Raw genomic sequence first — 27,970 nt, 5'->3', positions numbered from 1 at the left:
TGCATGAAAGTTCATGGCCATGCATCATGCCAATAAGTAACATATTTCTTCTTTAAAATAAAGTTAATCTTTATAAATATTGGGCAGCTATTTGGGTTCTGTTTACAATGCTATATTATTTATTCTCTACTGTTTTCTTAAAACAGAAAACATCTTAAAAAGAAAGAAAACAAAGCAAACATACTTGCCTTTTTATTTTCTAGAAGTCTGGTGTTATAATCCAATTTAATAAGAACTTATTAGATACCTACTAGACCCAAGATCTATGCTAGGCTTTATATGAAATGAATAAAAGATGATTCCTGCTATCTCGGTGCATACAATTTGGAAAAGAATATATGTAAAAAAAAAAGTAAGTAACCTGAAATATGATAAATTCTAATAAAAGTGTAAAGTTCTTAGAAACATAAAGAGTATGATTAATTCTGTTTGGGGCATCACTAAAAAATTCATGGAGAAAATGGAATTTGAGCAAGACCTTGAAAATTGTATAAAATCACAGGTGATAGTGATAGGGAGGAAATTCTAGGTGAAAGTAATAGATATAGGGAAAGTGTTGGAGTGTTTCAGGAATGAAGAGTCTTTCACTTAAGAGCATTAGGTAAGGAAAAAATCAGAGAGTGAAAGGGGTGTTCTTGAGGGGAAGCCCTCCTCATCTGGCCTTGTCTTACCTTCTCAGCCTTATCTCCTATTGTGCTTCTCCTTGCTCTCTCACGTCAGCTACTTGGGTCCTCTCTCAGGTCCTTGAAATCAAAATGCACCTCTCGCCTTTGCCCACACTCTTTGCTATGTATCTTTGCCAAGATAAATCTTACCTGTTTTGCAGAACTTAGATCACTTCCATTCTTTTTTTTTTTTTCTTACTTCCTATCCTTAAGGAAGTCTTTCCTGATTCATCTGACTAGGTTAAATCCCTATTTTATACTCACTCATGGCATGCTGTCATTCTCCTTTATAATACTTAACTTTTAAAATGCAATTTTATAAGTATGTATGGTATTTTTATTACTGTCTGTCTTTTGCCAGACTAAGAGTTCCAAGAAGAAGGAATGGTGACCGCTTGTGTTTACCCTTTTATGTTGAGGTCGTAGCACAGTACCTGGCAGATTGCAAACAAAATGAATATTTGCTGAATGAGTGATGAATGAAGGTGGAAACAAATTAATAATACACAAAAAGGGAAGATAGCTACAGCAACACAGTTTGCCTGCTCCAACCAAAAAGATATGAATAGAAAAAACAATTCTAAAAAGTTGCTTTTGAGTTGTGAATTCAACTAAGTGTTTTTCAAGTGTTTACAACTGGTTTCCAGTGTTCCCTTGAAAAATTCGTATTTTGCAATTTTGAAACCTTGCTATGATGCAAGGAATTTGGATCAAAAAAATAATTGGTACCCTTGGGGAATAAAACTCTGTGGCATAATTTTAAGGTTTCACTTATTTTGAAGCAAGTTTAGAATCTCCTGATTTACAGGAAAACACAGGTCAAGCCTTTCACACCTACTGCAAAAGAGCACAGGGCAGGCACACCCTGGATGCTGAATATTTGTCAGCTGGAAACAAATGTAGCCAAAAAACTAGGTCCTTTGTCCACAAAATCACTTCTTGTTCTGCACTGTAAATGAGTCATTTAAGTGATGACAGGGTGAATAATCACAAAGCTTAGTTCATTTCTTATCAGAGAAAAAAATGACAAATTTGAAAAATGAACAGAATAATATTTGGTGTTTCAATAATAAGAGTTTCATTTGACCAAATTTCCCATAGATTCTGGAACATTCAGTGATAGGGGAATTATTTCTAAGTAGAGCAGAAATTGTAGCCTTGTTTTATTAATATTAATGGTACCAGAATAATCCATTGCATCTCCCCAGACAAGCCAGTTCCTCTTTTTCTAGAGGAAAAATCCTTCATCCTTCCTGTGTCTCTAGACTTTTAACCCAGCACACCCATACGACAAGCCTCAGGCTTATATAACAACCTACAGTAAACATGTGCTCCCCAGCTCAGAGATCTCCTAGTTTGCAAACTCAATATAATGTGTGCCAAGCATGGCCACTAGGGTCTCACAAACACTCCCTCCCTTTCCTTTTGTCTTCCTAATTGAGCCCCTCGACAACTCTTAATTCGTGACCTGCTTGAATTTTTACCCAACCATTTTGTCACCATCAGATTGGGTAACATTGCCTCTCAGCTATGTACTCCCTGTCCCCCATCATGAAGTGCAGAACTGCATGCAGCCCAAGCCTGAAGACCAGGCTTGTGCAACCAGAAAGATATTGCTCCTACCCAATATTCCAATTTGCCTTGGTGTAATCCAAGACCTAGAAAAATATGATTAAGAGTGTCCTGGTTGGTCTATGCCATGGCCATGCCACCTAAGAAGAAAGAAGGAACAGAAAGGCACTCCAGCTCTTAAGAATCACTTGATTATGGAAGCCAAGAATGCAAAAGAAACAGCGGGGAACATCCAAGGGCTGCTCTTCCACAATTTTAGGAAAGAAATGTTTTGAAAATGTGTATCAAAGCAAGCATAATTACCCATTTAGTGCACCTAGGTCCCACCCATTCATTTAGAGACTTATCAGTGGCACTGAACTGTGGTTATAAATGTGAATAGCCTGGATCTTTTTGAATAATACATGACTGGGCCCACCCAGAGAAATGAACCTAATTCTCTGAGGGTGGGGGTAAGTATACATATTTTGAAAAAAGTTCCCAGGCGATCTGGATGCCATCCCTGCTTAAATACTAGACTTGAATAAATCAGAGATATTGAATATTAATGTAATGCTTAGCTGGTCTCATTCATCTGCCTGGGAAAATAGTCTGGAATTTGTTTCCCAGTGGGAGAAAATGAAGATCTGTATCATTTGGATTGCTCTGTAAGGAACTAGGAAAAAAGGAGGAAAACTAGGCTTACCACTGGGATCCCCGGGACAGGGCCAGGCATTGGAAGGATAAGGTTCTAGGTCCATATATTTCTCTTGTGTGAGGGGATGGAATTGAAGAGGTGATGGGAGGCAAGGGAATGGCTAATAGTGTAATCCCAGTTTATAATACCTTCTAGATAGCAACAGTAAAGGTCATTTCAACAGTTTGGGTAGGACAGGGACTTACTTTATGATTTTGACAGTGGGGATTCTATAGCCATCGCTGGCAACAGCAACATTATAGTAACAGATATTTGGTTTCTCCATGGCTATTCCTGTCCACAAATCTTAGGGAAGCTAAAGTGGTAGTCACAGCTTCTCTACCAGGGGAGGTGTTATTGAGAAACAAGATTCTATGCTGGGGACTGAGGAACTGATGGACTGGAGTTGTGGAGTTGTTGCAAACTTTCCCAAGCAATTTAGTTTTCTTATTTTCTTCTTGGTAGACAAGAGTATATGCCAATAAAATTTGAGATGGTAGGGGTTACTCCCCCAATACTTTGTAATGAAAGTGTCAAATAATATTTTCCATACATATAGTATTTATTGGGCAAAAGTCATTAACAAAGCTAAAACAAATCTATTCTGTAAGTTTGATGAAGTTCCTTTTTTCTGTCCTTTAAGATGCTCAAGCATACCTGGTACCAGAGGTTTCCTGAGACAAACTCCCCAGTCTGTGCCCTCTAGTGGGCATGAGGCAAATAGATATCTCAATGCTATCTCCATATACTCCCTTTTTCCCTTCCTTCCACTCACTGTTACATCCCAGGAGCTGTTCTCATCCCCAGTAACTTTGCCTTGTTCCTGCTCTCTTCCTGGAAACTAGTAAAACAAGTTTAGAAGATGAACTTTTTCTTGTTTTCAAGAACATGTGCAAATGCTTTTGATATAATATTAAAGAATAAGAAAAATTTTATCAACAGTATGATGTCAACTACATGAAAGAAAGATTACATGGCAAAAAGACTAGAAGGAATAAAGACCTGAGGTTAACCGTGCAAACTGTATTTTTGGGGTGCTAGAATGACATATGATTTTCTCCTGCTTTTTCGTATTTTTTTTCCTGAAATTTGGAATTCCTCTATTTTAAAGTACCTTTAGTAGTCTAATAATCAGGAGAGAAAAACAATTTATCCAAAAGACTAAGATTGATGCACGAACACAGGTTGAAATACCATAATTTGCAATGCAGAGTTTCATTTAATGATATTCATGCTACAGAATAGTAAAAATTATAGCAAAATAAATTAACATTAATAATCCTTTCTGCTAAAAAAAATAATCCTTTCTGCTAAGTACATTTATGTAGATTTCTAAAGATTTTTTTCATTTGGTGTTCTTACCAAATAAATAAAAAGAGGAATTTGCAATCCTGATTTTTACAAGTATTAAAGGATTTCAAGAGACTTCATTGGTTTTGGTTATGATTTCACACCATCATTGGTCCTCCTCATAGCTGTCTAAACCCTTCTTACTGGGGATAATCCATTCTGGAAAATAAACATATTAGCTCACCAGCTTACCATGGCCTTTCACAAGTTCCCCATAGTTGACACTCTACCACTTATTTAGCTTCATTACCATATATTTGGCCAGTGGAAACACTCCTTTCCATACCATCCCCACTTCTCTGGAAGTCCAGGTTCCTTAGGACCTTGCATGATCTTGGGCTCTTAAAAATGGAGTTGTTTTCAAGTGGTGAGCTGTTCAAAGTACAGTCTTAGGGCAGAAGAAGGCCTTCATCCTGTTGAACAATCAATAGGTGATAGGATATTGTTAATTAACAGATCTCATGAGATGGAATCAAGAGATTCAAAGATCATCTCATAAAGATAGAGTAGTCTCTAGGTTTTGTTTTGCATCTCTTCAGCTTCCTATCTCTGGAGGCTTCTCATAGCTCCTTAGAGTTTGAATATTTCTTCTCTCCTTTCTCTTCTCCCAGGAAACCATTTTTATCTAGCAAGGAACAAGAATGTTCTGTCTGTACATATGGAATAGAATATTCCTGGTTTATACCTACACCAGTGGTTTTTTAAACTTGAGAGGTAGAATTGGTTATCCTTGTTTTCTTAGTTATTTGGAGATCTCTTTTCCCCAACATCAGCAAATGAAGGCTAGATAGAAAGAATATATACTGATGAATTCCTCATTGTTTTGACATGTGAGAAATTGCATAATGCACTGGTTTGGTTCCTACTTGCCTTGTAGGCTTATCTACTTCTATTATAATGACACTGGGCCAGTTCCAGAAGTGTGCTGACTATGCAGTGTCCTTTATTATATTCATTCTTACTTGCTCTTCTCTTTACCAGAATGATCTTCCTCTTCCTCATCTTGCAAACCTCTTCAAAATTCAGTTCTATTATCCTTCTCTGAGTCCCCATGCCATCCTCTAGGCTTCCAGAGTAAGAAGAAGAAGAAAATTCAGTTGGTCCTTGAGGTTAATATCCCAAGTTGCTGACTCAGCAAGTCTGAGTAACTCACTTGAAGAACAGGCTGATCCAGGGACCAGTCTCTATAGGCTCCTCCTTGATAACAAGGTGATTTTCTTATAGAATTTTCTGTTGTTAGGAAGTCATCTAAAGGACCTTGACCTTTATGTATGAATATGAAGAGTATTTCAGGGGCATAGTCTTACTGTGGCTGTTTAAGCATACCACTCCATAACAAATGAGAACCCAGAGGATTATGTGCTTCTACTATCTCTTTGCTAGCAAGTTTGTCACCAATTCACTCTATTTTATATTTTGACCATGTGGTGACTATAGCATATGTGTCTAAGTACACATTGTGCCTGGTTCTGTTTTGTAAGAACCTTGCACATTGTCGTAATCAACTTTTTTGTTTGTATCCCCAACTAGACTATAAATTTATTGGGGGAATTTAATGCCTTATTTGATTTGGTATCCCTAGAATCTGGCACAATTCTTGTACATAATAGGTGCTCAAGAAGAGATTAGTGACTATTTCCCTTTATTCATTAAGCCCAACATAAATGCCTGTCATTTATTAAGCCAACGATTACCTAGTGTGTTTGTTGAATATCATACTTGAATGAAGAATGATAATCCTTAATGCAGGGGATTACAGCCCTTATGCAGATAATAAGGGATGACACTAAATCAAACTGGAAAATTTAGGGATGTCTCTAATTACATAGTTAATGGTTAGTCTTCATATTTTTATGTCCAAGAACCACTTAACTTTAAAATTAATTACATGGTCCTTCTCCAAGCAAAATGATCTCTGCAATGACTCATGAACTGCTCATCACTTTTGTTTATGAGCTGTGAGAAGAATTTTAGGGTTTTATTTGAACCTATAATTGCATGCGTATGTACTTGTTTTCCATTATTTCAGACCAAGACTTCTAAAATAGTTATTATCTAAAATAAACATTAAGGTAATTTTTGTCTACATAACTTGGCATAAGTGGACAGTTGGGTCAAAGAGTATACAATACCACCCAGGAAAATGTTTGAATGGCCTTTATTTAATTGGTTGCAGGAATTCTGATTTTGATAAGTTTCATTCTAATGCTATATCAGATGTAGTTTCCTATGTAATAACATTGTTAGTGCTGAAGATAATTGTTCTGTGGTATCTACATATATTTTTGAATATTGGAAGAAATAAATTTGCAGACCTTCTAAAAATCAGAGCTCTCTAAATCACTATTACATGCTTTGGAGAAGGACATGGGAAGTAAATAAGTTCTGTGAAGGGATGTGAAGGACATCTGCTTGGTTGAATCTTGTGAGTGTAAAATTAACATATGTGCTAGGAGACAGTGGGAGAAGAATAATGTTAAGAAGAGAGAACAGCTAACATTTATAAAAAGCTTACATTGTGGCAAGACTTTATGTCATTATTTAAATTGTTAGAACCACCTTAAGTATGATATGCATATCATTGTCTTCAATCCACAGGTGTGGAAATTGATGCTAAATATGACCCAGCTAACATGTGGTGGCACAGGGATGTAAATCCAAGCTGGTAATTGTTCTTCCATGTTGTAAAAATTTTCACTTATGCCAGTAAGTAATCTGTAACATGGCTTTTGAAGTTAGGCTATCTGGATTCACATCTCTTCTCCATGACTTACTAGTGGCAAAATTGGTTAAATTGCTTAGCCTCAGCTTTCTTGTCTATAAAAAAGAATAATAATCATCTCACAGCATTGTTGTAAGGCTTATAGGGGATAATATGATTCAAATCTACACTCTATCACTTGTTAATTTTTCATCATCTGATTCTCCATCGGAAGAGGAGACAATAATAACCCTGTCTCTCAAGATTATTGTGAAGGTTAAATGGCACTTTCCATATAGTTCACCTTATGAGTAGTAGTCTCCTTTGAAGCATGATTTCTGGGATGGCAGAAATGCCCCCCTGTTCCCCCCTACTTCCTTGATCTACCCAATAAACCATGTATTCCAGAGTTCACACTCTGCCCTTGCCTGACCAAATTGGGGACTGTTTAAGAGTTCTACGAGATGTAACTTACTAGGCTTTATCAGACACTTTTACTATTGGTGTTCTCATAGTGCTTCAAAAAGTGATAAGGCAGGATGCCTGGGTGGCTCAGTGGTTGAGCATCTGCCTTTGGCTCAGAGCATGATCCCAGGGTCTTGGGATTGAGTCCCGCATCAGGGACCCTACTTCTCCCTCTATCTATGTCTCTGTCTCTGTCTCTCTCTCTCTCTTTCACTGTCTCTCATGAATAAATAAATAAATAAAATCTTTTTTTTTTTTAAGTGATAGGGCTTCCTTGGTAGTCCCTCAAATGTAGTTGGGAGGAATAGAATTGAAAATGGAGGCAATTCTGGACTTCTTCTTGGACTCCCTAAATCAGAATGTGTTATTTCTATCCATTGGGAATCCCTGTAAATTTTCACTGAAGGAAATACTATTCTACTAGATATGTGCCTTATCAAATATATCCCTAGGCTGAGCTTTTCAGAAGTTGAGACAAGTCTTTTCATTTTTGAGGCTTCTGCTACGTTAAAAATTGAAACAATTGCTCATGAAGGGTTAAAATTAAATATTCAATATTGTTTGTGTGACCACTGTATTTACACTGTCATTTAAAGAAAACATCAAAATGCTAAGTTTGAAGACTATGATGAATATCCCACTCTGATAGGTCCTGGTCCTAAGATTTGATGCTATATGAGTGGGGAGCTCATCGAGTGATTGCAAGTTTTAAGATAGAATGAGGAAAGGATGTAGAAAGAAGGGACTTGCACTATCCAAGATAAACTGGCTACTTACAATTATGAGTCTATCTGGTTGACCTTGCTTGGGGTCAGTCTCTAAATTAGGAAAAACTTCTGTATTTACAGATTGTTTCTGAAAAAGTCCTGGATAACCTAATCTTTATTACTGCCCCCTCCTGTCTTATGAAGTCTATTAAAACAGTTATTCTTGCTACATTGTGGTAGATCAGATTATTGTTCCAACTATTCTTTCCTTCACTGTGATAAAGTTAATCATCTATACATTTTGCAGAGCCTTGCGGTGGGTGGAATTGTGCATCCTCACCCACTGAATTTCAGCTTGGCTATGTGACCCGCTTTGATCAATAGAAAGTGGGTAGAGGTGTCAATGTGTGCGTTCTGAGCAGAGGCTTTAATGACATCACACCCTTATGTTCACCCTCTTCTACAACCTCTGCTCAATATGTCCTAGTGGTAGTTACTCCAATAGCGTGGGTCCAGCATCAAAAAATGCACAAAGCTAAGCCGAGCCATGCCTGATTTATTTGACCTGTGGCCCAAATGTAATGCAAGTAGGAAATAAATGTTTGTGAATTGTTGAGATTGTTTGTTATGGCAACAAAGCTGACTAATATATGCATTTTCTTCTGTAAGTATCTCTGAGACAATGTTCTGTTTCTCTACTAGACTTGGAGTATCTTTGCATCCTTGAATAATTCATTCAAGGTTTTCTTTCAATCCAAATCTCTCAAAAATAACAGGAAGGGAGAAAACTTCACCTTCCATAAAGTGCCCACTACTATTCAAACCAACAATTGCCCATTCACCCCCAGACTCCCCCAGACTCCCACAGATGATTTTGCATAATAGAAATGCATTATTTAATTAACTAATCTATTCAGTGTGTGTACAAATGCCCTTTCCAATATCTTTCTGGATCACTATTAATATATTTCCCTTTGCAAACCCTTGTTCTGTGGGATAACATATTTTGTAATGAATTGGTGCCAAGCCTTGTGTATGGATGTTAAATAAATTCTTTATGCAGAAGTGAATTTTCCTCACCAACTGCTGCCGCTTACTTCTTTCTTCTGGCAGAAAATACACCTGGCATAAATTCAGATAAGTTTCACCTGCTTGTCTATATCCAAGCATTTATGTTCACTCTAGTCTAGACTTTGTGGAGCATATTGGATTCCAATTATATGTCAGAAATGTCATCTTTTGTTCTGACATAATACCATTGATAATGGGACTTCCAAATTTTCAGTTGAATGGAATGAGTTATCATAAATTGGATTAGTGAGCATAATAATTGTGATTTTCAAAAAAGTTCACCTTCATCTTGTATTCTGAGCTAATTAATGTTCTGCAATCAATTTCTTATTGCTTAAACCTAAGCAGTCAGACAGAATGGGTCTTAGTGTTGGCAAATAAGAACCTGGACCTATGAAGGGATCCTCTCTTCTATATAATATTCTCATACAAAACAGAACAAAAAATGCAGGAATTTCTTTAAATAATATGTTCCCTTGAACAATGGAAGATAAATGGTTTTTGCAAAGCAGTCAATATTCAAGAAAGAGGCTAGACAGACACATCACTCCAGTACATAGATACAAAAACAGGAGAATGCCAAAGATTGTTTGCAACAGGTGTGCACTGAAAAAGGCTTTTGCGCAAAGCATTGCATCTTATCAAGAAGCTAATATGAAGAGAGAATAAAGACAGAAATTTCAGTACCTGATGTAAAGTAAAGAACTCTGGGCTGAGAGTCAGGGATACTGAGGTATAGAATCACCTGCTTTAGGAACTATGTCACTTTGAGCAAATTGCTTAACCTTTCTGAGCTTCAGTTTCCTCATTGGTTCAATGTAGTGGTTGAATTAAGTGGTTTCTAAGACCCTTTTGAGCTATAAATCTCCACAATCTAGAAAGAAAGAGGTGTAGTGTGTGGAAAAAAGAGATAGAGAAGCAGATATTTCTATGTTATTTCCACAAACATTACCTTTTAATCATATATTTGCATATGTTATGTGCACACAAATTTTAAATTTCTCCTTAATTTGAATTTTGAGAATCAGGCTAGGAAAAATTAGGAGCAAGGAAATGTTTTTGCATCAACCATAAAAACTCAGTCCTCAAAAATTTACATCTTAATTAGCACATATTTTTCCCCATTCTTCTACCACTGCCCCTTGAGAAGAAAAACCTTTGCCAACATTTAGAGTGATGAAAGCTAACAACTGCTTATTGAAGCATTGGTGGTTCACACTTGGTGATGATAATCCAATGTAGCATCAGTATGGCTTTCCATGGATTTATTTGATTGTGAAAACATTGTACTTCTCACATCATCTCTGCTTGTTTCCAGACTTGAGTGTTAAAACTGGTAACATTTTAGAGACTTTCACTTTTTTACCTGCCTGAGGTTTGAATTTGTATCACAGCATCTCTACCAAAAGGTTGACTAACTTATGCTCAGGCATCTGTGGTGGAGAGTCCTTTCATGAGGATTTTGCATCACTGAATCAAATTATTTCTTTCTATAGTTTCTACCTGTTAATACATATTGAATTCTTCAAAATCACAAAGCATAAGAATACTAATACTTTCACAAGCTAGTGAATTAGTTTTGAATCTTTCAAAATCCTAGTCACTTTTTTTCTGAAAGCATTTGAATTTGCATCCAGAGCTGAATTCAAAATTCTCACTTGACATTATTAATAAGCCTAATATTGGGATGCCTGGCTGGCTCAGTGGTTAAGCGTGTTGGCCTTTAGCTCAGGGCATGATCCTGGAGTCCAGGGATTGAGTCCCACATTGGGGTCTCTGCATGGAGCTTGCTTCTCCCTCTCCCTGTGTCTCTGCCTCTCTCTTTCTGTGTAAATAAATAAAAAATATATTTTAAAATGTCTAATATTTTGTTAAGCTTTTCAAGCTTACTCATTAAGCTCACTTTCATCTATAATAAAAGTATTTTAAAACTTTTTAGCCTGCACTTATTTTTAGTTATGAGATACATTTTTTGACCCAAATGGAAATTTTACATAATCTCATTACATTTATTTTAATATATTTGATTTGCTTTTTTAAAGATTTATTTATTTATTTGAGAGAGAGAATGAGAACAGAGACAGAGGGGCAGAGGAAGAAGGAGAGAGAATCTTAAGCAGATTCTCCACTGAGCATGGATCCTGACATGGGGCTGGATCTCACAACCCTGAGATCATAACCTGAGCTGAACAGTAGGATACTTAACCGACTGAACCACCCAGGTGCCCTTTGATTTGCTTTTTAAAAAAATAATTCATGGGGTGCCTGGATGGCTCAGTTAGCTAAGCATCTGACTCTTGATTTTGGCTTAGGTCATGACCTTAGAGATGTGAAATCAAGCCCTGCATTGGGCTCTGTGCTGAGTGTGGGGTCTGCTTAAGATTCTCTCTTTCCCTTCCTTCTGCCCCTCCCTGCCTTGCATGCTCTCTCTCTCTCTCTCTCTCACACACACACAAAAAAAATTCATATTAAAAATACATGCACAAGAAAGGAGTCCAAGATGGTGGATGAGTAGTAGGAAAGCTTAGTTTTATCTGGTCCCAGGAATTCAGCTAGATAGCTATTAAATCATTCTGAACACCTGTGAACTCAACCAGAGATCTAAGAAAATAGCTGCAACTTTACAAATAGAAAAGTGACTACTTTCTGCAAGGTAGGAGGTGTGGAGAAGTGAATCTCAGGTGATACATGGGAATATAAACTGTGGGGGGAGGGAGCCTCCCTAAGCCAGCTACCCAAAAGTGATATAGCCAGGGAGCACAAAATTAGAATTTTTAGAAGTCTGCTCCAGTGAAGGACGTCCCCACCTAAAAAGTGCTCAGATGGTGTAATGGTATAGTGGGTGGTGATGTAATGAGGGTGAAATCCTAGGTGGGACAGTGTGGTCTCAGGATCCCCAGGGTCACAGGAAGACCAGGGGTGCCTGAGTGCAGCAGAATTCGCACAATCTGAGGAGGGAAGCCTGCTGCAATCAGTGAGTCCAGTTGTGGGCTCTCAGGGTTGCCATAAATTGGGAACACAGGCACAGTTGGCCTCACTGCTCTCTGAGCAGGGGTCCAGCAAGCAACAGAAATGACAAGATGCCCCCTTTCCTCCCATGGGAGTAGCAGAGCTCACATGCAGTGTTTAATGACTCAAAACGGGGTAGAGTATCTGAGATAGAAATGCTCAATCACAGGATGGGTGAGCATAGAGTGTGGATGGGGACCAGGGAACCAGGAGCTATTGACTGCTTTTCCCTGACTGTGCACTGAGGAGTGGGGCCCTGAGCTTTTGGCTCCAGGGTTGGAGATTGGGAGGCCACCATTTTCACTTTCATCCTCTACAGTGGTGCAGAAAGCTTCAGGGAACAAGAGCCACCTAGAGCAATCAGGAGCAGATTAGTTAGCCTGGCAAGGGCAGTGCAATCCCATGAGGGCAAAGACACTTAAGAACAACAGGTGCCTCCCCTAGAAGATCAGTAAGAACATCCAGCCAAGACCAAATCCACCAAACACTGAGAACTGCAAAACTTCAGCACTAGAAGAATATAGGATATAGAATTCACGGTTTGTTTGTTGGTTTGTTTGTTTATTTCCACAATTCTTTAGTCTTTCGATTTTATTATTTTTCTCTTTCCTTATTCAACTAATTTCTTATTTTATCAACTCTTCTTTAAATCTGTTTAAAATTTCACCTTCACAGTTACATTCTACATTGTATTTAATTTTTTTGTATATAAGTTTTTCTTTTGCTACAGCTTTGGGATCTAGTTTTCTGATAAATGGACCAAAATACACACATGATCCAGTGTATTGCTCTAGTCTGTCCTCCTGTTTGATTATATTCTCTCTCTCTCTCTCTCTCTCTCCGGTTTTTTTTTAATTTTTATTTATTTATGATAGTCACACAGAGAGAGAGAGAGAGGCAGAGACACAGGCAGAGGGAGAAGCAGGCTCCATGCACCGGGAGCCTGACGTGGGATTCGATCCCGGGTCTCCAGGATCGCGCCCTGGGCCAAAGGCAGGCGCCAAACCGCTGCACCACCCAGGGATCCCTCTCTTTTCGGTTTTGGATCCTTTCTCATTCATTCAGTGTATATTTCTCTGGGGTCGTTGTTGCTATTTTAGCATTTTGTTCCTCTATCTATTCTTCTCTGGGTAGAATTACAAGATGGAAAAACTCACCTCAAAAAAGAACAGGAGGCAGTACTGACTACCAGGGACCTAATCAGTGTGGACATAAGTAAGATGTTGGAACTAGAGTTCAGAATTATGATTATAAAAATAATAATAGGGCTTGAAAAAAGCATAGAAGACACTAGAGAATCCATTTCTGGAGAAATAAAAATACTAAAATTTAATCAAGTCAAAATTAAAAAGGCTATTAATGAGATTCAATTAAAAAAAATGGAGGCTCTACCTGCTAGGATAAACGGGGCAGAAGAGAGAATTAGTGACCTAGAAGACAAAATGATGGAGAATAAAGAAGCTGAGAAAAAGTGAGAGAAACAATTATTGGATCACCAGGGGAGAATTTGAGAGATAAGTGATACCATAAAGTGAAATAATATTAGAATAATTGGGATTCCAGGAAAAAGGAGAAAGAGAGGGGCATAAGGTATTTTGGAGCAAATTATAACAGAGAACTTTCCTTATATGGGGGAGGAAATAGGCCTCCAAGTCCAGGAGGCATAGAGAAACCCCCTCAAAATCAATAAAAATAGGCCAATACCCCAGCATATAATAGAGAAACTTAGAAATGTCAGAGACAAAAAGAAAATCCTGAAAGTAGCTCAGGGCAAGAGGTCTGTAAACCTACAAGGGTAGAAACATTAGACTGGCAGCTAGACCTATCCACAGAAACCTGGCAGGTCAGAAAGGACAGGCATGATATATCCAAGGTGCTAAATGAGAAAAATATGCAGCCAAGAATACTTTATCCAGCTAGGATCTCATTCAAGATAGAAGGAGAAATAAGAAGCTTCCAGGACAAACAGAAAATAAGAGCATTTGTGGTCACCAAACCAGTGCTACACGAAATATTAAAAGGAATCCTTTAAGTCAAAAGAGAGAGCCCAAAAGTAACATAGACCAGAAAGGAATAGAGACAATATACAGGAACAGTGACTTTACAGGTAAAACAAAGGCACTAAATTCATATCTTTCAATAGTTACTCTGAATGTAAATGAGCTAAATACCCCAGTCAAAAGATGCAGGGGAAAAAAAAGATGTAGAATATCAGCTTGGATAAAAAAGCAAGACCCATCAATATGCTGTCTTCAAGAGACTCATTTTAGACCCAAAGACATCTCCAGAGTTAAATGGAGGGGTGAAAAACCATTTATCATGCTAATAGACATAAAAAGAAAGCTGGGGTGGTGATCCTTATTTCAGATAAATTAGATTTTTAAACCAAAGACTATATTAAGAGATGAGGAAGGACATTATATAATAATTAAAGGGTCTATCCAACAAGAAGATCTAACAATTGTATATATTTATGCCCCAAATATGGAAGCAGCTAGTTATGTAAACAAATTAATAACAAAATTTTAAAAACACATTAATAACAATACAGTAATAGTAGAGGACTTCAATACCCCACTCACTGCAATGGACAGATAATCTAAGCAGAAGATCAACAAGGAGATAAGGGCTTAGAATGACACACTGGACCAGATGAACTTCACAGATATATTCAAAACATTCCATCCTAAAGCAACAGCATCTACATTCTTCTCAAGTGCACATGGAACATTCTCCAGAATAGATCACATACTGGATCATAAATCAGGTCTCAATGGGTACCTAAAGATTGATATCATTCCCTGAATATTTTTGGACCACAATGCTTTGAAATGGGAACTCAATCACAAGAGGAAATTCGGAAGGAACTCAAATACATGGAGGCTAAAGAGCATCCTACTAAAAAAGTGAATGGGTCAACCAGGAAATTAAAGACAAATTCTAAAAATTCATGGAAACAAATGAAAAAGCACAACTGTCCAAAACCTTTGGGATACAGCAAAGGCAGTCCTAAGAGGGAAGTATGTAGCAACACGAGCCTTTCTCAAAAAACAATAAAGTTTTCAAATACACAACCTAACCTTGCAACTAAAGGAGCTGGAGAAAGAGCAGCATATAAAGCCTAAATCCAGCAGGAAAAGAGAAATGATAAAGATTAGAGCAGAAATCAATGAAATAGAAACCAAAAGAACAGTAGAACAGATCAACAAAACTAATAGCTGTTTCTTTGAAAGAATTAACAAGATTGATAAACTTCTAGCCAGTTATCAAAAATAAAAGAGAAAGGACTCAAATAAATAAAATCATGAATGAAAGAGAACAATAACAACAAACAAACACATTATGAGCAACTAAATGCCATCAAATTAGGCCATATGGAAGAAATAGATGCATTCCTAGAGACATATAAACTACCAAAATTGAAACAGGAAGAAATAGAAAATCTGAACAGACCCATAACCAGTAAGGAAATTGAAACAGTAATCAAAAACTTCCCGAAAAACAAGAGTCCAAGACCAAATGGCATCCCAGGACCAAATGGCTTCCCTGCACACTTAAAAAAGAATTAATACCTATTCTTCTGAAGCTGTTTCAAAAAATACAAATGGAAGGGAAACTTTCAAACTATTTCTGAGGTCACCTTTACCTTGATCTCAAGACCATACAAAGACTCCACCAAAAAGGAGAATTACGTACCAGTATCCCTGATGAACATGGATGCCAAAATACTCACCAAGATACTAGCCAATAGGATCCAACAATACATTAAAAGGATTATTCACCACAAGCAAGTGGGGTTTATTCCTGAGCTTCAAAGGTGGTTCAACATCCGCAAATCAATCAATGTTGTACACTATGAAAGGACAAGAACCATATGATCCTCTCAATAAATGCAGAAAAGGCATTTGACAAAGTAGAACATTCTTTTTTTGATTAAAACTTGTCACAGAGTAGGGATAGAGGGAACATACCACAAAAGCCATATATGAAAATCCTACAGTCAATATCATTCTCAATGGGGAAAAAAATGAGAGCTTTTCCCCTGAGGAAAAGAAATAGATGGCAGGGATGGCAGGGATGTCCACTATCACTGCCGTTCAGCATAGTACTAGAAGCCTTAGTCTCAGCAATCAGACAACAAAAAGAAAAAGGCATCCGAATTGGCAAAGAAGAAGCCAAACTCTCAGTCTTTGCAGATGTTCTGATGCTCTATATGAAAAACCCAAAAGACTTGACTCCAAAATTGCCAGATCTCATACAGGAATTCAGCAAAGTGTCAGGATATAAACTCAATGCACAGAAATAAGTTGCATTTCTACACACTAACAATGAGACAAAAGAAAGGGAAATTAAAGAGTCAATCTCATTTCCAACTGCACCCAAAACCATAAGATACCTAGGAATAAGCCTAACCAAAGAGGCAAAAGATCTGTACTCAGAAAACTATAGAACACTCATGAAAGAAATTGAGGAAGACACAAATAAATGGAAAAACATTCCATGCTCATAGATTGGGAGAACAAATATTGTTAAAATGTCCGTGCTACCTAGAGCAATCTATACATTCAATGCAATCCCTAACAAAATATCATCATTTTATTTCACAGAGTTGGAACAAATAATCCTAAATCTGTATAGAATCAGAAAAGACCCTGAATAGCCAAAGGATTGTTGAAAAAGAAAACCAAACCTGGTGGCATTGCAATTCCAGACTTCAAGCTCTATTACGAAGCTGTAATCTTCAAGATAGTATGACCCAGCAATTGCACTACTGGGTATTTACCCCAAAGATACAAATATAGTGATCCAAAAGGGCACCTGAACCACAAGGTTTATAGGAGCAATGTCCACAATAGCCAAACTATGGAGAGAGCCCAGTTGTCCATCAACAGATAAATGGATAAATTTAAACAGATTTTATCAACAGATAAATGGATAACTAAGATGTATATGTATATATATATATATATATATATATATATATATATATATATATATATAGACAAGGAGTGGCTGAGTGCAGCCTTGCTTGATTATTGGCTCCTCTCCTCTCTGAGGCATTGGATGTGGCAGAGGAAGGTAATTTCCCTCAGGATTTCTTTCAAGTTGCCTCCAACCAGCCCTTTGGGAATTCCACCCCAAACTGAAACCCAGCTTCTTCCCTTAGGAGCTTGGGGCTCTTGACAAGGAGTTTTTAGTCTCTTTGGTTTCAGACAGAGAAACTGGTTTGGTCCTCAGTGATTTTTTTTTTATCATATTGGAATTTATATCCTATTGTTTCTTTCATCCTATTTTTTGTTCTGTAAAACAGGAAAGAAGATAAAATATAATAATGATAACCTTGGGGATAGCCCAAGCCCCAGATGCTCATCTTCCAAGGCCTGAGTCAGAAGCCTTAGCATTCAAACAATTTCTTCCTCTCTTTGTAGATAGTTATAGTTCCTGGGACTTTGGAGAATGCAAACAATGCCATACATCAATTTTAAATGCAATAGTAAAATCAGATGGGGAAAATTCAGGAAAAAAGTTCACCTCCCAAGTATATGCACCCAGGTCCACAGGTGGCTTGACTCAGAAAAAATACTACTTTCTTAAAACTTATACATTTATTATCTGAAAAAGACCCATAAATTAGACTATGACCTTGACTCTTTGTAACTTTGTCAGGTGCTTATAACTTGTGTTGAAAATAAAATCACTGATGAAGGATGAGATACTAGTAATTCATTATGCCTTTGGCAAGCATTTCTTGAGTGCCTACTTGAGGGAGCCACTGTGCTACTGCAAAGGAGAGGGAGAGGTAATCTCAAGCCTTGAAACTGCCAAATGAATAAGAATTCCCAAACAATAAGAATGACTAGCTAATAGAAGCCTATTTATTGGGAAGCCAGAGAAGTTGGGGAGCTGTCCAGCTGGCACCAAGTTGCCAAGGGAGTCCCAAGAGGGCATGCCTACATATAAACTGGGATGGAGGAGAAAGATCTGGGTCACTTTGTCGTATGTTCAGACAAAGGAGTCAGCCATTAAGGACCACTATATACAAGCCAGAATCTAACCATGACTGAGGGTTTCAGTAAATAGGATGTGCCAGGTCACAAAAATAAAAATCAATGGGAGTAGACCCACATGAGTGAATGAATCAAAATATATGCATGTTAGGTATTTAGTGCAAAAATCAAAGGAGAAGTTGGTATAGCCTTTGTCTGTGCCTCTGTCTTTGCAGATAGGTATACCCGACCTCTTTCACAGTCTCTCTGAGAGTAGCTCCTTTAAAGACAACGACTCTTGGTGTTTTATCTCTTTCTAGGTTTGGTCTACAAACACATCAGTGGCTTCAAGCAATCTCAAAGACTTTGAGAGCACTAGTGGAGGAACTATGGTTTGCAAATTTCCAGGAGAAGGAAGGAGCTTACCAACTTTTCCATCTGATCCTGTGACCTGGGTTAATAAGAGTGTACTCTATTGGAAATTATGTGCAGGGAAGTGTCTACCAAAATAAATGGAAGAATGACAAGTTTCTCTGTACTTGCTCATTTCTAGCACACATTGCTCTTGGCTGACTTTTTAACAGTGAGAGAAGGCAGTCATTGATGCCATGTGTATACCCTCATGTTCAAGGAATACCAGGGGTAGCAGGTAATCCACTAAATGTGACATTAGACTGAAGAAGACACAGTGGTTTTTAGGGGCAAAAGATCATTGTTCAATGCTTATTGTCCATGCCTTCCATTCGGAGGATAGAGATGCTTTTTATAAAACAACGTGCAAGGAAAGGATGATAATACCTTTTTCCATGAGTTGAAGTGGTTGGAGTCCCATGAAGTGCAGTGGTGGTAGACTGGGCTTTGATGGGGATCATGGATTTAGAAATATATCTCTACTCTTATTTTCCTCCTGAAGAATGTGGGGTTTAAGGATTTACTCACACACAGCAAAAGCTTCACTTCCTTTTCCCTTTTTTCTTAACTCTTTTTCCTTTTGCTGTATAATCTTATTTAATTGTTACTCTTACAAAATCTCATTTTTGATTGGACTCTGAGGTAAAACCTCTCAGAGAGGACAGTTTCCACCTCTTGGTAATCTGTTCTTGGAACTTTTCTTTGGCCTCCTACATTCTCTTGGCCAAAAGTTTAATATATTCTGCAGCCTCTTCCTTATTTTTCTTAGTACCCTGTTTTTTCAGAGCAGTACACCAGTGTTTGTGCTGGAGGGCACATGGAGTGACAAGACGCTGATTTTTGGGTGCTTTTGTTCTAGATTTCTTCTTTGTTGAGGGGCTTTCTCACAACATTCTGGTGAACATCATCTTCTTTAGAGAGATTGAAATATTTATGAATTCTGTTAGCTCTTTTGGGCCTCAGGTGATAAAGCACAGTAGTATTGGTGGATCTAGGAATATCCTTTTGGCCCCCTCCTTTTTTTTTTCCAATGATCAAGTTGAGAACATTGAGATTAGCATCCACAATTCAACACTAAACAAATTTGTGCTTTCTTTCTCCAGTCATCCTTGGTCTGTAGCAGGAATGCCCCTTACTCAGCAGCAGGCAGACACAACCCTGCTTCATGGGGAAGCCTTGCTTGTTGTTGTCATCACTGATTCAGACCACATAACCCTTCCGTTCTTTACCCAGAGCATCAGCAGCAACTTCCATGGCGATATACTTCTCATAAAAGGTACAAAGTTTGTGTTCATCATCCACTTCAAAGAGTTTCCGGCAGTCAGGACCTGGGAAAGAGATGTTCAGCTTCATCCTAAAGCAGCCTCTAGCCTCCAGGGTGCCATGAAAAAGAGCTCTTTTGTTAATTCTTGAAGCTAGTTTTGCAAAAATCAGATTGAAATCCGTCATACAGTTAATGCAGTTAAGCTACAGAAATTAAATTATTCAAACATTTTTAAAAGTAGAATAAAAGTGCTTAATGATGAATGTATTTCACTTTCCACATTAATTATCTTTAAAATTTTTATATGCTCTTTACCTTACTTCTAAGTATCCCCTGGTTTTGGACAATCATTTAGTTAATTTTAGGAATGTATATTGTCCCTATCAGAAGTGAGGTGTGATGGAGTCTAGAGCTTATTTGAACAGATATTTATAAATGTCTGTGGTCTTTTTGACTTGCAAGCAAAAAGTTTGCTATTCAAAAAATTTATAATGTGATGTTAGCTTATAAGAAGTGATGAGGTTGAAGATGATTTTTTTTTCTTCTCCCTGACTATAGAGTGTGTAGTCAAACTTTGGAGATTTCTTTTGGAAAGAGACACAAAAGTTTGAGACTTCATAAAAGCACAAATTTTGCTCTCAGGATCTAGGATAAGTGGCAAGAAGAGAAGTCAAGTTAGCTAGTATAATTTTACCTCATTTTATTTCTTCCTTGATGTATAATCAGTTGTAGTGGTTTGGATTCATTTAAAGTTCTCATCTTTCTATATGTAACACATTTCTGCTGACATTTTAAAGGAACAAAATGAACACTGTTATTGCACTATCTCACTTTTAAACTTGGTTATTTATAAACATTTAGAATGAATTGCTTCTCAGAAAGCTGATTGTTTTGCCCCATTTTGAATTAAGTAGGACCATCTATTTTACAGAAAAAATAAAGAGAGCTCCATCTTCTATCTGAAAGAAACTCAACTCTTAAAATCCAGGTATTTTAGTGTTCAAACTTTAGTGTTCAAAGTTAAATTCTGTTCAGAACCCTCACTTGATAGACCCTTCAGTGTGTATTTTGATTAACTGGCTGATTGATTGAAGGCCCTTTCCTCATTGGCCTGAATTGATTGTGAAGGTGTCTGCAATGAAAGGACCATGCTGTATGTTTTGTGAATGAATTCAGTTGTTTGTCTTTCTTTCATAGTTTATATGAGACTATGGATCAGTAAGCACTGGGACTTCAAAGCTGTACTTGAGCTTCTTTTTGACACATTTCATATAGGTAATAAGTTGTATGATATATCAATTACAATATAAGGTTTGTGTTTCTGGAAAAACACATTAATATTTTAAAAGACATGACACTAACTGTAGCATCAATATTTTATTAATGAAGGCTTAATTATTTCTATAACTGTATAATAACACTAATACTACAGTTCTGGTTTGTTCAAAAACTCTCCTGGAGAAATGGAGAGAGATACTCTCTATTTGTGATCCCTACATGTTTGGCTATCATAAAAGACTGACGAATCACTGACCTATACCTCTGAAACCAGTAATACATTATATGTTAATTGGATTTAGTTTTTTTAAAAAAAGAGAAAAAGAAAAATACATGGACATTACATACATAAAGAAAAATATATATAAATCACCTAAAAAAACAGCTACAAATTACCTAAAATTTAAAAACCCCAGAACAGTGATGATAGTTGTTGAACATGATTCCAAATATCTCTCTGTGTATATGTGCAGTTGGGTAAATGGACTGCATCAGCCTCTTCCTCTGTGCTCTCTCTCTCAAATAAATAGATAAAATCTTTTAAAAATACTAAAAAGGAAACGATTTAAAATTAAAATTACTTGTAAACTTCAAATAAGTATTTCTTTATATAAGGTAATTTTTCTAAAGTTAAAAAGAAATGAAAACTTAGGGATGGAAGCAGTATGAATTTCTTAGTACATTATATGGATATGTCAGAAAAAACTAATTGAAATACAATCCTACTATGCATATTATTTTATTATTATTTTTATTATTTCTATTTGAATATAGTTGACACACAATTTTACATTAGTTTCAGGTGTACAATATAGTGATTCAACTTCTCTATACATTGTGCTATTCTTATTACAAGTGTAGCTATCATCTGTCACCATAGCACTATTATAATATCATTGACTGTATTCCCTAAGACTTGATTTTATTCCTATAGCTATGTTCTTATAGCTAGAAGCCTGTATCTCTCACTCTTCTTCACCCATTTTGCCCATTCCCCCATTCCCTTCCCTCTGATAACTATCAGATTGTTCTCTGTATTAGTCGGTCTTATTCTGCTTTTTGTTTATCTGTTTATTTATTTGTTTTGTTTTTTAGATTGTACATATAAATGAAATAATATGCTATTTATCTTTCTCAGCCTGACTTATTGCATTTAGTGTAATATCCTCTAGGCCCATCCATGTTATTGCAAATGGCAAGATCTTACCCTTTTATGACTGTGTAATTTTCCACTGTATATATCTATGTGTATTCTTTTAAAATTAACAATATAAAAGTATTTTTATTGAACTTTATTTTTAAAATATTTTATTTAAATTCAATTTGCCAACATATAGTATAACACCCTGTGCTCATGTCATCATGTGCCCTCCTTAGTACCCATCACCCAGTTAACCCATCCACCCATCATCCTCCCCTTCTACAACCCTTTGTTTCCTAGAGTTAGGACTCTCATGGTTTGTATTCCTCTCTAATTTTTCCTGCCTTTCCTTTATAGTCCCTTTTACTATTTCATTGAATTTTAAAAAGGAAAATAATTGGGGCAGCTGGGTGGCTCAGTTGGTTAAGCATCTGCCTTTAGCTCAGGTCGTGATCTCAGAGTCTTGGGATCCAGCCCCACCTTAGGCTCTCTGCTTGGTGAGGAGTCTGCATCAGCCTTTTTCTCTGTGCTCTCTCTCTCAAATAAATAGATAAAATCTTTAAAAAATACTAAAAAGGAAACAATTTAAAATTAAAGTTACTCATAAACTTCAAATAAGTATTTCTTTATATAAGATAATTTTCTAAAGTTAAAAAGAAATGAAAACTTAGGGATGGAAGCAGTATGAATTTTTTAGTACATGTTTCAATTTTAAATAGGTTCAAATTAATAATTTAAATTTTATGTGAAAAGGTGAAATTATGGATTAGTAAGAAGGACAGTGTTTGTCAGGGGATTCAGATTGTAAAAAAAGGAAAGAAGTGTGTATAGACAGGTAGAGGACAGAGAATTTTTAGAGCAATGAAATATTATATATGATATTATAATGGTGGATGCATGTCATTATACATTTGTTCAAACCCATAGAATGTTCACCCAAGAGTGAACCTTCATGTAAATTATGGGCTTTAGTTAATAATTATCAGTATTGGCTCATAAATTGTAACAAATGGACCACAGTAATCCAAGATGCTAAAAATATGGGAAACTGTGTGTTAGGGGGAGGGGTATATGCAAATACTATGTACTTTCTGCTCCACTACAAAAGAGTAAACCTAAAATTACTCTTTTTAAAAGGGTCAGGCTGACTGGATGATGGGCACTGGGGTGACTGGGTGACGGGCATGGGGGGGCACTTGATGGGATGAGCACTGGGTGATATGCTATACGTTGGCAAATGGAACTCCAATAAAAAAATAATTAAAATAAACAAAATAAATAAATAATCCTTTTGTAACTTAAAAAAGGTCATTAATTAAAAACAAAAACTAACAAAGTGAAATAAATCCAAAAAAAAAACAATTACCATATGATTTCACTCACATGTGGAATTTAAGAAACAAATGAACAAAGGAAAAAAAGAGACAAACAAAATAACTTAAATACAGAGAACAAACTGGTGGTTACCAGAGGAGAGGTAGATGGGTGGAGGATGGGTGAAATAGATAAAGGTGATTAAGAAAGAGTACACTTAAAAAAAAAGAAAAAAGAAAGAAAGAAAGAGTACACTTAGCTTGATGAAAAATGAGCAATATATAGAATTGTCGAATCATTATATTGTATACATGAAACTAACATAACACTGTATGTTAATCATACTTCAACAAAAAATAAAACAAAAATGTAAGGTCCAACAGAGATAAAATACAAAATAAGATAGATCTAAAACATTTTTAAAATAAAAAAAAGATTATGTATCCTCCAACTTACTATTAGGTATCTTCTTCCTACTTCCAAATTTTGATAGTGTATTTTTTTAAGTTTAAAGAATTTATAATATCTACATTCTATTCTTCAACCACAAATATATTATGCAAGTTTTTATGTTTAAATGAATTCAGCACTCATTCTCAGTCCTTTCTCTAAATATTCTTAAGTTTTTTTAACTTTAAATTAGTTAGTTGGTGAGATTTTCTTTTCTTTTCTTTTCTTTTTTTTTGAGATTTTATTTTCAAGAAGAACTTACAAGTGTGAGTTTTCTTGATATCTTTTATACTAGAAAATAGAGATTCTCTGCTCAACAACTGTGACTGGAAACAAAATTCTGGGGTCACTCTCTTTTCCACAAATTTGGGAGACAACTCTCCTTTGTCTTTGAGAATTGACTGTCACCAGAGAGAGAAATGAACCAGGCTGATTCTTCCCACATGAAGATGACTTACTTTTTTTGAAATTTAATAACTGAAATATGTCTTTTTTTTTTTTTGAAATATGTCTTGATGTCAAACTTTCTATTGAAATTAACCATGACATTCAGTAATTAGGGTGTGTTTTAGTGCCCAACTTTCTGTTTCAGTTTTTCTTGGCATGTAATGTAAAGAAAAACTTAGCTTCTCAAAGAAAAATCGAAATGAATTATATACTTTAGGTCTGCATATATTTCCTTGTACATTTATTGAAGCTTCTACTTTGAGGATAATATTATTTTTATGTTAGGTAATTTTAATCTGTCATCTTCTTTCTAATAGCTTTATCTATTTCCTTATAGCCTGTGAAAATTGTTGGAAATCCTGCATCTGTTATTAAACACTCTCTATCCCTCAAGATTTGATTTTCTTTATCCTCAAATTGGATGATCACACCTTCTGTATCTTCTCCAAGTCCTCATAAATATTGACTAGGACAAAACAATTGCAATTGGCCCAGTTGCAAGCTTAGATACTTTGATTTTTTTCTAAATGATTCAACTGGATGAATTGTATTTTAAGAGAACCATATTACTCCAATTTTGCCTATGCACAGTGCTATAATGATAGATTTTGTTAAGTGTCTTGGTAAAATTTAGATTTCTATCCAGTGCATTTCTCTGCTCTGTTAAACAAATAATCTTCTTAAAACAGGATTTCATTGTGCTTTGAAACTCTAGTAATCTCTGATTTCACTTCTAGGTGCTTACAAACTATTCATTAATGTTTCCTAAAAACTTACTTAAGATTGACATCACGTCTAGTCAATATTTTATGGAAATTGCATCTTACTCTTTTTGATAACCTAAAGGTATTTATTTTCCTGTCTTGAGCTTCTAGTAATTTTTGCGTTCTCCATGATTCTCAAAAGTCACCAGCAGAGGATAACAGTCTCACAAGTGTGTTCTCCATTTTCTCTAAAAAACAGTGAACTTGGGCCAGGAAATGAACACTCACTTTTATTAGCCATGTCATAAAAGTAAGAAAAGAATACCCAGCTTTTGAATCTGCCTCTGAAACATAATTTATCTTATTATCCCTCAATTGTCTGACACTTATTGTCTCCCCAGTAAACTGTAAGCCCTTTAAAGACAGAGGACGTTTTTCATTCATTGTAGTATTCTCAGTGCTCAGGACAGTGCCTGACCCATCATAAATACTCAGTAAACAGTTATTGATGGAATGAACTACTAAAGTGGTTTGGAAATATAAAAGGTAGGTTCATGTGGATTGGGCTAGCTACTGACCAACCAGCCATCACTGTGTTATTTCTTAAATGAATTATTTTCTCGGTTCTAACCAATCAATTTTCAAAATATAACTTATTTATCTTCTGAATATTTTCTTAAATTTATTTGGGGGATTTTTACAGGAGAAATTCTGTTATTTCCTAATCTTCACTAGCACCCAGGGACCAGCAATATAAAAACAAAACATGAACAACTAACAGAAGAAGAAATAATAGGAATCAAGAAAATGACTGGGCATTATCTGGTGAAAAATCACTCTACTTGCCTGGAGCTCTATGCTGCCGTTAAGACAAACCAAAATATATGTAAAACTGATAATCGACTCACTAGGCCATCACATTTCTTCTGATCAGAAATCTTAGATTGTGTGTGGCTTTTCAACATTCAGTGTTACATGTTTATAACCTTTAATCTTGGCATTATTAATCTTGGCACTGTTAAAAACAGTCCCCTGTATATTGCCCAGGTGTGCCTTTGGTGAATACAAACTGCAAAATGATTCTAAAGGGACAAAGCTGTAGGAACTGCAGGCATATATTCTTGCACTGATGATTTCAGTAATTTGGAATGAGATTTCAGTCGAACCTCATTTTGTCTGGAAACGGAGATTGGCTTGTTGCAGATTGCCCTTCTCTGTGGTTTCTAAGAAGATGGATTATACCGGAATCTTCATTATCTATATCTTCTCTAATGGTATTTACATAATTCACAGGTTCCAAAGTTCTATCTTGACAGTCATGAGAGGAGAAAATAAACCACAGAAAATGAAGAACAACTTCCCAAGTATAATAGCGTTAGCTGGAAGAAGTTGCTGACAGGTGACTCAATAAAAAAGCAGCAGGACTCAACTCCTTATCCCTATTCAGATACTCACTCCTCTCCCAGTAGCAATTAGAAAATAAACTCAAAAAAAAAAAAAAAAAGGAAAATAAACTTCATGCCCAATCTAAGGCTGTAGCTCCTTCTTGCACTGAATAACCCATTTTGCTGATTATAAAGCCAAATATCTTCTCTAGACCATTTGCTGTGTCAAATGATAAATATTTTTGAGCCTCTAGAGCCCAATGTTAAAAGGAAATCTTGCAGCCAGTCACGGGAGTCTTCCATTATCCCTTAGGGGCCTATTTCTAGCCCTGAGAAATCAGAAGCCACCTATGGAACACAGTGAATGGGATGGAATTATTTGAAAATACAGTAACAAGGAAAAGAAATCAGCCTGATGACACAAAGTTTCTGTGTGGAGTGTTATATTACTTGGAAGTGTTGAGAGCTCTAGACAAGTTGTTGAAAGAGAATGTCCACAGATTATGCCAAAACAGTACGGAAAAAAAAAAAAAGGACAGTTAAGAAAAGAATACCTTTTATTATCGTTGTTATTGCTCTTTTTGTGTTCTGGGGAGGAAAAAAAAAAGCAAAACTCACTGTCAAAGTTGGTGAATTGTAGATTAAAGAAATGACGATTCGTTTTTTTCAGAGCACTTAATTTCATAGCTGCCAGGCCTGCTGGAGCAAGCAGATTAAGGCCATTTATTGGTCCCATGTGAAGGCACCATGAGTTTCTTTAAGTATGTGCATTGTTCCTCTTCATTGACTCCACAAGCCATTTTTTTCCATCAGTGGGAATTTTTTGCTGTCTGAATGATCACAATATAGCCTAAGCATAAGGCCTAAAAAAAGAAAGAAAGCCTAAAGCATGAGATGGGACTGTAGCTATATAGGGTATCATCACTGCTGATCCTTACATATTTTAAAGGATATTTAATGCTTGATTACGTGAAAGATAAGATGATCTTCCACGAATTTGGCTTGAATTACTAAATCACGATCTTAAATTTGGGATATGACTTAGCTCACTCTTAATTCAGTCTTAATTCAAACTGGTACATGATGCAAGACTGCATATACTTAATCCTGAAAAGCAAGTCTCATTTCTTTTCAAATTTCTATCTGTGCCAAGAAATGTACTCTTCTCTTTTGATTGTTAACATTTGATTCTTCACATTGAGCCAAAGGAGCAAAGAATTGTTCTAGATATTTTAGAGATAGCCCTTTTGATCCTCTCAATACCATGAGATAGATAATAAAAGCTCCATCTTTTGAGGCACAGTGTGATTAAGTAATTCATAAGAAGCAGATTCAAACAGGATGGTTTGGGGAAGTCTGGGTGGCTCAGTGGT

The 27,970-nt window shown here is 36.3% G+C and overlaps 1 protein-coding gene and 1 pseudogene across 2 annotated transcripts in view; one reads left to right on the top strand and one right to left on the bottom strand.

Annotated features, from left to right (window-relative positions):
* FBXO4 (F-box protein 4) overlaps positions 1 to 27,970 on the top strand; it is a 277,900-nt gene that overhangs the window by 219,298 nt on the left and 30,632 nt on the right. The window lies entirely within an intron of this gene.
* LOC112933499 (small ribosomal subunit protein eS6-like) lies at positions 19,235 to 19,967 on the bottom strand (annotated as a pseudogene).

The sequence above is a fragment of the Vulpes vulpes genome, chromosome 4 (genome assembly GCF_048418805.1).
Source record: "Vulpes vulpes isolate BD-2025 chromosome 4, VulVul3, whole genome shotgun sequence".
In the NCBI taxonomy this organism is placed as follows: Eukaryota; Metazoa; Chordata; class Mammalia; order Carnivora; family Canidae; genus Vulpes; species Vulpes vulpes.
The sequence above is the reverse complement of the archived record's forward strand: the minus strand, read 5'-3'. Positions and strand labels throughout refer to the sequence as shown.